Source organism: Mirounga angustirostris, unplaced genomic scaffold (assembly GCF_029215605.1).
Source record: "Mirounga angustirostris isolate CCGP_5_RB_7025 unplaced genomic scaffold, mMirAng1.0.hap1 SCAF_1, whole genome shotgun sequence".
NCBI classification, from domain to species: domain Eukaryota; kingdom Metazoa; phylum Chordata; class Mammalia; order Carnivora; family Phocidae; genus Mirounga; species Mirounga angustirostris.
This window is the reverse complement of record NW_026991709.1, coordinates 17,611,031-17,621,636: the sequence shown is the minus strand read 5'-3', so window position 1 is coordinate 17,621,636 and position 10,606 is coordinate 17,611,031. Positions and strand designations below refer to the sequence as shown.

Genomic DNA, 10,606 nt, shown 5'->3' with positions numbered 1-10,606 from the left:
AAAAAAAAAAAAAAATTTAAAAAAAAAGAATGCTGCTTCCCTTCAGGTACCTCTGCTGCTGGGCAGTAGTTTTGGCTCTGGGGCCTAGATCCCTTATATACTCTAGTACCTCCCATATGGTCTAGACGGAGCGTACACACAACCGCATCATGAACACGGCTTGTCACGTACACACTTCTGCTCTCCATTTGGGGTGACAATGTTAGGTTTATGTCAGGCTAAGGCAGCAGAGATGCTAGAGAAGGGATTTCAGTGAATGCTAGGAGCAAGGTCAGCAAGCAACCTTGCACACCCTTGTGAGCCAGTGGGCGCCCTCAACTGTGTGCATGGCTGGGTGTGCGCCGGTGGGGATTTATGAGGTAGGGCTCTGTTGGGCTAACCTGCGACTTAGCCAGCAGGCCTGGAATCTCGGCCTCTGGCCTCACATTTTCAGAATGAGAATAAGTTTTCAATGGGAACGGCAACCCCTTAGATATGGTACTTTCGTGCAGGAGATAATTCGAACATCTGTATGTGGGATTGCTGACCAGAATCTCATTATTTACTCAAAAAACTAGTTATGCCAGTTGAACTAGAAGGACCAGTTGATGGTCCAGTTGTTTTAGGTTAATAGAAGTGAGTTATATTGATTGTGAATTCATACTTCCATCCAAAATGGACATTTATACTAATAAAAGTATAACGACAAATAATTTCTTTATACAAGGAACTCATGTCACACATTTGACCTCCAGAGTTGTTTCCAAATTGAGTGATGACCTTAGTACCAGTTCTCCATCTTTTTTTAATTTTTATTTTTTAATTTTTATTTTTTTTAAAGATTTTATTTATTTATTTGAGAGAGAGAGAATGAGAGACAGAGAGCATGAGAGGGAGGAGGGTCAGAGGGAGAAGCAGACTCCCTGCCGAGCAGGGAGCCCGATGCGGGACTCGATCCCGGGACTCCAGGATCATGACCTGAGCCTAAGGCAGTCACTTAACCAACTGAGCCACCCAGGCACCCTGGTTCTCCATCTTCTTCCCATGGCTTATCTGCTATCAACTCGAGAGACTTCAAAATCCATTGCTTTTCTTTATTTCCAAACCTTTTAAGCTCCTGCAATCATCTGCATTCCCCTACAGGCAGGACTACAGACTATATTTTGTCTTCTCTTAGAACTCTTTTATTCAATTATTTGAACGATGAGCTCTGTTAGGAATTTAAATAAAAAGGCTAACTCCTTTACTTTCTTTAGATTTCTGCTCAAATGTTATTTTCTCATTTTTTGACCATGCTACTTAATATAATAGCTCCCCACCCACAGAACTTCTTATTCCGTATACCCACCTATAATTTCCTTTAAAACACTGATTGTGCTGTGTCATCATATATCTTGTTTGTTTTGTGCTTCCTCTCACTGAAAATATGTGGTCACTGAGAACAGAAATTTGCTGTTAAGAGAGGGAACACAAGCAAAGGGTGTGGAAGAGGGAGAAGCAGGCCTCCCGCCCAGCAGGGAGCCCAATGCGGGGCTTGATCCCAGGACCCTGGGATCATGACCTGAGCCGAAGGCAGACGCTTAACGACTGAGCCCACCCAGGCACCCCAAGGAAAGAGCTTTATATAAAAAGGATTAAGTCCAAAGGAAATTGAGAGACTTCCTTCATATTTAGTTATTAATATCTAAGGAACCTGCTGTAGAGTTTGGCAGCAAAGCATGGTTGTGGATAGCAAAGATGGATACAGTAGAATCTGTGTTTTAATTGGAAATCAGGGCTGTACATCCACTGTGATGGGAAGGAAGCAGAAGCAGGTCCTCCCTTGGGGAGGTGGCTGGGAGGAAATTAGGTGGTGGTTCAGGGCTCAACTCTGCCAGAGAACTGTTAGAGGACCAGGGGACATAGGTAGAAAGCCCTCTAGGCAGAAGAGGTCACAAATGGTGCGGTTCAATAGGGAGGTTGCAGGTTGATGCTGTTTTAGATACCCAGGAGTCTGGTCTACACTTCCACAGAAAAAGTACGCAAAATTTGGGAACACCGTCTTGTTGTCTAATGGGAAAAGAGGTCCTAATATATTGCAGGATTTGGTTCACTTTGATTCAGAGCACAGGTGAGGATGCACCTATTTGAAACATGTTAATATTCCCTGGGGTTGGGTGGGTTTTAATCAAAATGGAAGTGGCAGGTTGTGCCTGGGTGGCTCAGTTGATGAAGTGTCCGACTCCTGATTTGGGCTCAGGTCATGATCTCATAGTCATGGGATTGAGCCCCACGTCAGGCTCCCTGTTCAGCGGGGAGTCTGCTTGAGATTCTCTCTCACCTTCTCTATCTGTCCCTCCCCCACACACTCTATCTCTCTCTAAAATAAATAAATAAAGGGCACCTGGGTGGCTCAGTCGTTAAGCGTCTGCCTTCGGCTCAGGTCATGATCTCAGGGTCCTGGGATCGAGCCCCACATTGGGCTCCCCACTCGGCGGGAAATCTGCTTCTCCCTCTCCCACTCCCCCACTTGTGTTCCCTCTCTCGCTGTGTCTCTCTCTGTCAAATAAATAAATAAAAATAAAAAATAAATTATAAATAAATAAATAAATAAATAAACCTTATAAAAAAAAATGGAAGTGGCAAATCCCTTCCAACAATGCCTTCCCATTCTCACGTCTTTCTCTCCTGCTTTTAAAGAACTTATTTTTGCTTCCATCAAAGCTTTCAGTAACTTATCTATTCCTTCTTTCTCTTCAGTCCATGCAAAATCGGCTCCTATGCAAAAGTACTGTATTAATAAAGCTGCTCAACCCTTTAAACCAATTTCATGGTGTGTGCTTTAACCATAACCTTCTTAGATATCCTCACTCCTGTCTCTTGTATACGGGAGGCAGAGACAAGAGTCAAATTACAGAGATAGTCCAACAGTCCCATTCCACTTTTTTTTTTTTTTTTCTTGTTCAGAGTCATCTAGGTTCTTACGGCTGAGAAACTACTCTCAGAACAAATTCCATATTTCCTCCTCTCTTGGCAAGCCCTCTATACCACCCAGCCCCACTCAGCAACTTGTGGTCTTCTACAAATAAGAGAAATAAAAAAGAGAGGCTTCCCTTCACCCCACTTCAGAATTTGTCCATATCTTCTCCTCAGTGTCTTGGGAGGTAGAGTCTTTTCTTTTCCTTTACTTATATTCTTAATCCACCTACTTCTACTTCCAACTGTCATTGGAAGCTTCCAGGCTTCTTCACGTTCTCTCTGTCCTGATGAAGTCTAAGCATAGAGACTGTTCCACCTCATTTTCAATAAATACATTCAGTAGGACTACCTTTATTTTTCCTCGGTTTTCCACTTCTATACTATTAATGCCTTTTTCTATTTCATCTTGCTCTTTCTTCAGGGCATGTATAGAGCGATAGTTTGCCATCTTGCCTGAAGACAAAATGCTACTTCTGGCTGAAAATTAAACTTCCTAGGCCAGGGCGCCTGGGTGGCTCAGTTGGTTAAGCGACTGCTTTCGGCTCAGGTCATGATCCTGGAGTCCCTGGATCGAGTCCCTGGATCGAGTCCCGCATCGGGCTCCCTGCTTGGCAGGGAGCCTGCTTCTCTCTCTGACCCTCCCCCCTCTCATGTGCTCTCTCTCTCTCATTCTCTCTGTCTCAAAAAAAAAAAAAAAAAATCTTTAAACTTCCTAGGCCCGTCCCCTGGATGCATGGATACAATGGGTCTTGGACCAGACCTGGAAATAGATATTTTTAACAAGTACCACTGCCCCAAGTAGTTATTGGGCAAGTTTGGGGGGGGAAATGATACAGAAAATTTATTTTTGATGTTTTACTTTTTTGGACTTTGTGTTGAAAATCTTTTCAAATTTCTTGGCTTTATTTAATAGCTGTATGTAAATGGCTCTCAAATATTTATTTAAAATTTATTTTTTTGGCTTCTGGTAGTTCAGTTATTGCTAGAAATCTCAGGTTAATTATACACATCAAAAATCTGTTTTTTTTTAATTGATAAACTTTATCTTTTAGAACATTTGTAGATTTGCAGAAAAATTGTGCAGATGGTTTAGAGATTTCTCATATAACTCAATCCCCAACAGTTTCCCTTATAATATCTTGCATTATTTGGCATATTTGGATTAATTAATGAACCAATATTGATACATTATTAACTAAAGTCTGATAACCATAGTTTATATTAAGGCTCACTCTGTATGTTCATAGTTCAATGGATATTGACAAATGCATGTCATATATCCACCATTACAGTATTACACAACATAGTTTCACTACCCTCAAAATCTTCTGTGCTTTGTCTACATGTTCTTTCTTCCTTTTCCCTGGGGCCTGGGAAACCACTGTTCTTTTAATGGTCTCTTTATCTTTGCCTTTTCTGGAATACCACACAATTGGAATCATAGAGTATCTTTTAGAATGGCTTTTTTCGCTTAGCAATATGCACTTAAGTTTATTTCATGCCGTTTCATGGCTTGATGCTTCTTTCTTTTTATCACTGAATGATATTTCATTGTATGGGTATACCAAAGTTAGTTTATTCACTCACCTATGAAAGGCGTCTTGGTTGCACCCAGTTTGGGGGCAATCATGAGTAGAGTTGCTATCAACATTTGTGTGGAGGTTTTTGTGTTGACATAAATTTTCAACTCAATTGGGTAAAGACACAAACACAGATTTTAGATAGTGTAGTAAGACTATATTTTGTCTGGTAAGAACTGTCTTCCAAAATGGTTGTCCCATTTTAAATTACCACCGGCAATGAATGAGAGTTCTTACTGCTTTGTATCCTTGCCAATATTTCGTGTTGCCAGTCTCTTAAAATTTTAGTCTTTCTAATAGACATGTAGTAACATTGCACTACTGTTTTAATTTGCATTTTTTTGGTAAAAATATATTATTATACTTATTTTATTTAAAAATTTCATTATTGTTATTAAATTTATTTCAAAAATTACATAAAGAATTAGAAAGGGGAAAGGTGGAAACAAAAACTGTTTATTTTTTTAATTTTATTATGTTATTTTAATCACCATACATTACATCATTAGTTTTTGATGTAGGGTTCCATGATTCATTGTTTGCTTATAGCACCCAGTGCTCCATTCAGTATGTGCCCTCTTTAATTTTTTAATGACAAATGATGTTGATTTACTTGATATAAAAAGATATCCAAGATATCAGACTAATAATAATAGAATCTAAATTCTGTTTTGAATTTTGTTGTAGAATGGTGTGTTGTTTTAATCTGTAATTTCTTAATGACGTATTTTATTTTATTTTTTTATTATTTTTTGTTGTTGTTGTTACAGTCTTGAGGTCTTTTATTTTCTTTACATTTATCATGCCATGAATTCATAGGGAATGGGTTCCAGCAGTTCGGGCTCCTTTCCATTAGTTCTCACAAAGTGTGCTTCTCTGGGTGGGGCAGGCTGGCACTTTAGTTGAACCCAAGTACCTTTCTCTTTGGCTTCCTTCTTTTTCTGATCATTTTCCTTCACACTTTTCAGGAAGCTATCTCAGCTCTTTTGAGTGTTTAATATGCTCAATGCGTACATTAATTCTCTTGGCAAGAATCTGGCCCTTAACTTGTTTGTTTACAACAATGCCAACAGCATGCTGAGTAACATTGTAGACTCAGTTTTACCATGGTAACATTTGTGGGGCATTCCTTTTTGAACCGAGCCCATTCCCTTGATGCCCACAATATCACCTTTCTCATAGATTCGCATGTATGTGGCCAAAGGAACAACTCCATGTTTTCTAAATGGTCTAGAGAACATAGAGTGGGTACCTCTCCTCTTTCCCTTTGTGTTGGTCATTTTGGCGAATCACTGGCAGATGGCGGTTCCGGCTGAAAGGAAGCCTAATGACATATTTTAATCAAACATCTTTTCATATGCTTTTTTTTGTCACCTGTGTATCTTTTTAGTGAGGTGTCCAGATCTTTTTCTAGGTTGTTTGTTTTCTTATTATTGAATGTTAAGAGTTCTTTGCATATATTGGATACAAAACCTTTTCAGATATGTTTTGCAAATATTTTCTCCCAGTCCGTGACTAGTCTTTTCATTCTCTTAAAAAAAAAAAAAAATCGGCTTATCTTTTAATCCCCTATCCCTGTGCCTACTAAATTGTTACCTCCTCATTCTAGCAATCAATAGATTGACTGTCCTGGCTCTGGACAAATAAATGAATGGATCACTATTATCTTTTCATGCCCTCAGGCTCACACTTCTCTATCCTTTGACCATTCTGGTTTTTTTCTTTTTTCTTAAACATTAAAAAAAAAATGTCCTACTAAAAATGACTACTCTGTTCTAATTATTTAGGCCAAAAACCAGGAGTTAGCTTTCACTTCTCTATCTCTCATACTTCCCATTGAATCCATTAATATATCCTGTTGGTTTCATTTTCAAAACATATTTAGAATCCAACCAATTCTCAGCACCTCCTGGTGTAAGTCATCATTACCTATATCCTGAATTATTACAATAGTTTCTTAACTGGTCTCTCTGCTCTTTCCCCTGTCCCTATAAAGTGCATTCTACTCTGATCGGAGCAACAGAGTTGACTCAAAAGGAAAAGGCTTTCCCCAAGACTCCATTGAAAATTCCACCTCCTTTCTCTGTGACTCTCTTTCTCCATTTTCTTATCCATAGCACTTACTATCATATAACCTACTACACATTTTATTTATATATTTTGTTTATTTCTGGTCTTTCCAACAAAAATCTCATATCCATTACAAAAGGGATTTTGTCTGCTTTTTTAGTGCTGTTGACAGAATGTCTATAACTTTGCCTAGCACAGAGTAGATGTTCAATAACATATAGATGGATAAATATATTGTCTTTTAATTGGTTTTATAACTATTTGAGACATGGATATTCTTTTCTTTTATATCCCAACTAGCAGTATCTTTGTCTGAATGTTTGGAATCTCCAAGCCTTTCTAAAACTGTATCATATATGGCTAGGTGTTCAATAAACACTTGTCAAATGAAAAGAATGAATGCACTTATAAAATACCATTCTATTCCAAATTCAAAACACAATTTAAATTCTATTATTGTTAGTATAATATCTCAGATATTTCTCTATATTGAGTAAGTCAATATTTGGCATATATATACTTTATATGTGTATATTGTATATATATGTATATTTAAAATGAACAGGATATTAACCTTTGGTTTATCTTTTATGTGATTACATAGTTGGGCAGACATGCTTTAGAATTACTGCTAGAAAATCATGCTTAAAATAGAAGAGTAACTTGGGGTGCCTGGGTGGCTCAGTCAGTTAAACATCTGACTCTTGACTTTGGCTCAGGTCATAATCTCAGGGTTGTGGGGATCAAGCCCCACATCGGACTCCAGGTGAAGCCTGCTTGAGATTCTCTCTCTCCCTCTGCCCCACCCTAAAAAAAAAAAGGAGAAATTGTATACTCAAATATCCTATTATCAAGCATTTTCAAGTTAAAATAGAATACTAAATATAACAAAGTAATATGTAAATATAATTTAAAATAATATATAAAACAATGAAAAATGAACAACATACATTCCATGAATGAAAATTTATTTTATAAGTGTATTTAAGATTTCTATTCAGGTGAAAATTACATATACATATGTACATATGTACACAGACACACATACATATACACATACACATATGTATATATACATTTCTGTGTTTCTTGATTTATATCACTATTTCTACTTGTATACATAAATACAACTAGAAAACTTATCCCCATTCTCCAAAATCTTTGATGGAATTTCTTGGTGTCCACTGCAATCCTTATGTGACTGATTTCTTTTTATTTCAAGCCAAATTCTTATTTAACTAAAGGACTAGGGAGAAACACACTAAAAAAATGAACGTTATCACAGTCTATCTTTGGTTTCATCACATTGACTTTTGTTTGGTAGAGTGTACCAGTCCAAGCTTTCTCCTTTAAGAGGCTTAAAAGGATTATATTCCTTATCTGAAATTTTTCTTCCATGTTTTTTCATTTATTAACGAGACATGACTCACTTGAAGGGAAGAGTTTCTTTATTCTATCATTTTAACTGAATAGCTCTACCTACCCAGGAGTCTGGCAGAGTGTGAGTCCACTTAATTTAGTTATACTTTGTTTATAGCTGAAACTTACATTGGGTGGTCCTTTCAAACTTCAACAGTAGTAGCAAAGCCACATCCCAACTGCATTCTGCACGTGCAGAACATCAGAATATAACAATAGGATCTTACCACTAGTGTGTATTAAATAAGAGTTAACTCTGTATTAAATAAGAGTTCACTCTAAGATGGGGGAGGAGATATATTACAACTCCTCACAATATAAATTGTAAAATTACTCCATATTCTTGCAAAATTTTATAACAATCTCATCAAATTTGGGTGGCCTGCCTTTCGTGGTATGGCTGATATGTAGACACAGTTGTATAGGTCAACGTAGGGATCAAAATGTCAACAGTCTTCTTGGCATCCCAGCCTCCCATGCTATTTTCACAGTGTGGGAATCCTTTCCATTATTCTCACTCTTTATCCACGTATGATGTTGTGGAAAGTTCAAAGAGCCATCAATTGTTACTCTAGGATAGAGGCTGCACTGCCGTTGCTTCTATTTAATGGGGCTTCTCTGTGTATCTGCTACATGGTCTTTTGATTTTGCCACTGCATTTACATGTGTTTTACTGTGGCAAGGAGTTTGATTTCACCAAGAGAAAACATATTGTAGTGGTTAAGGGCTGAACAGCTGGGATGCGAATCCCAAAAACTCCTGAATTTACTAAGTGTGTAATCTTGGGAAGCTCTTTGATTACTCTCTACCTTCATTTTATAACCTCCTAGGGGGTTAAAGAAGATTCATGGAGCTGATGTTTGTAAAGACTAGAATATTGGGCACCTGGGTGGCTCAGTTGGTTAAGCGACTGCCTTCGGCTCAGGTCATGATCCTGGAGTCCCGGGATCGAGTCCCGCATCGGGCTCCCTACTCGGCGGGGAGTCTGCTTTTCCCTCTCCCACTCCCCGTTTGTGTTCCCTCTCTCACTGTGTCTTTCTCTGTCAAATAAATAAATAAAATCTTTAAAAACAAAACAAAACAAAAGACTAGAATATTGACTGCCATAATAAGTTCTAGTTGAGGATTTGTGATTTTTATTTTGTGGTAAGACGTATAGAATGGAGAAGGTGGAAAGCATACTGGGAGAAGTGGCTATGAAGGTTGTACACGTCGCATCTTCCAGAAGGTCTCCCCATCATCGACCTCGTATGATGGTAAACTGGGAGTTGCCCATACATGACTCCTGGGTCCTATAGTCAGAGGACTTCATACTCAGAAGCTGCTTTCAAAAGTATTCTGGGTCGGGGCGCGTGGGTGGCTCAGTTGGTTGAGCGACTGCCTTCGGCTCAGGTCATGATCCTGGAGTCCCGGGATCGAGTCCCGCATCGGGCTCCCTGCTCGGCGGGGAGTCTGCTTCTCCCTCTGACCCTCCTTTCTCTCATGCTCTCTGTCTCTCATTCTCTCTCTCTCAAATAAATAAAATCTTAAAAAAAAAAAAGTATTCTGGGTCATTAATTACATATGGTCAGAAGGACAAAAATGGGGAAAAATTTTAAATGAGACTTGTAACAAAAATGATAAAAGAAAATACTTCTATTGTTGTGGAAAAACACAAGAGAGACTGTATAAATACAATCCATAGTGTTAGTTGTTCAAATCCCCCTATCCCCTGAGAATTAGAGAGAAAGGAAAAGAAAACCAAGTAGCTGTAATGTTGAAAGTTTTGTGGGAAAGGCATCAGTGTTTACCAATAGTTCATGTCCTTCTGAAACTCTGTACATGATTTACGTAAAAGATAGAGCATAAATTGCAGTTAGGTGAATTCAGATTGCACTAGGAATTTCTGCCAAGCAAAACAGTAAGGAAATGCCGTAACTCCTCAATGTCCTGGCTTCATTCCATTTGAATATATTGGAAAAGCAACAGATAGCTTTCACTCTTAGAAGATGACCACTTGGACATAAGTTGCCTTAATTGTTTAGAGTAGCAGTAGCTTTCATGAACTTGAATGTTCCATTTGAATTTTAGTTTAAATTACTGAAATTAGCAAATCTTAAATGTATTAAAATTTTTACTACTATTACTATAATGTTGGCAAAGTAACTGTGTTTCTTTCTCTTTTGGATACTACGAGTCACCATCCTATAAACAGGTTTTAATTAATCCCTTAGTGGCTTCTCTTTACCCTGGATTTCCTCCATCCTACTGGCCCCAAAGAAGAGCCTGAAATAAGGGCTTGTATGCAGGTAATTTTTGTTGGCTTGTGATTGGGGAAAGTGAAAGGAGAGAAGGAGTTAAAGCCAAGCCAGGAGACATTCTTGATACTGCTGTGAGCAACTGGGCTTGGGTCCTGATGGGTATGTCTGAGATGCTCTTTAGAATGTGCCTTGGACTTGTCCTCTCAGGGAATTATCCACGATATTGCCCACTGCAGTTAGGGAACATTAACCCACGGATGGACACCTGTTTCCATTTATCAAAGATGCCCCCCACCCCCCGCCCCGGGGCATTAGCTCTCCCATAAACCCAGGTTACTTAAGGGCAAAGGTGCAAGGCAT

The 10,606-nt window shown here is 38.5% G+C and overlaps 1 pseudogene; it reads right to left on the bottom strand.

Annotated features, from left to right (window-relative positions):
- Window positions 1-5,256: 5,256 nt before the first annotated feature.
- LOC129045438 (large ribosomal subunit protein eL21-like) lies at window positions 5,257-6,245 on the bottom strand (annotated as a pseudogene).
- Between the last annotated feature and the right edge of the window lie 4,361 nt (window positions 6,246-10,606).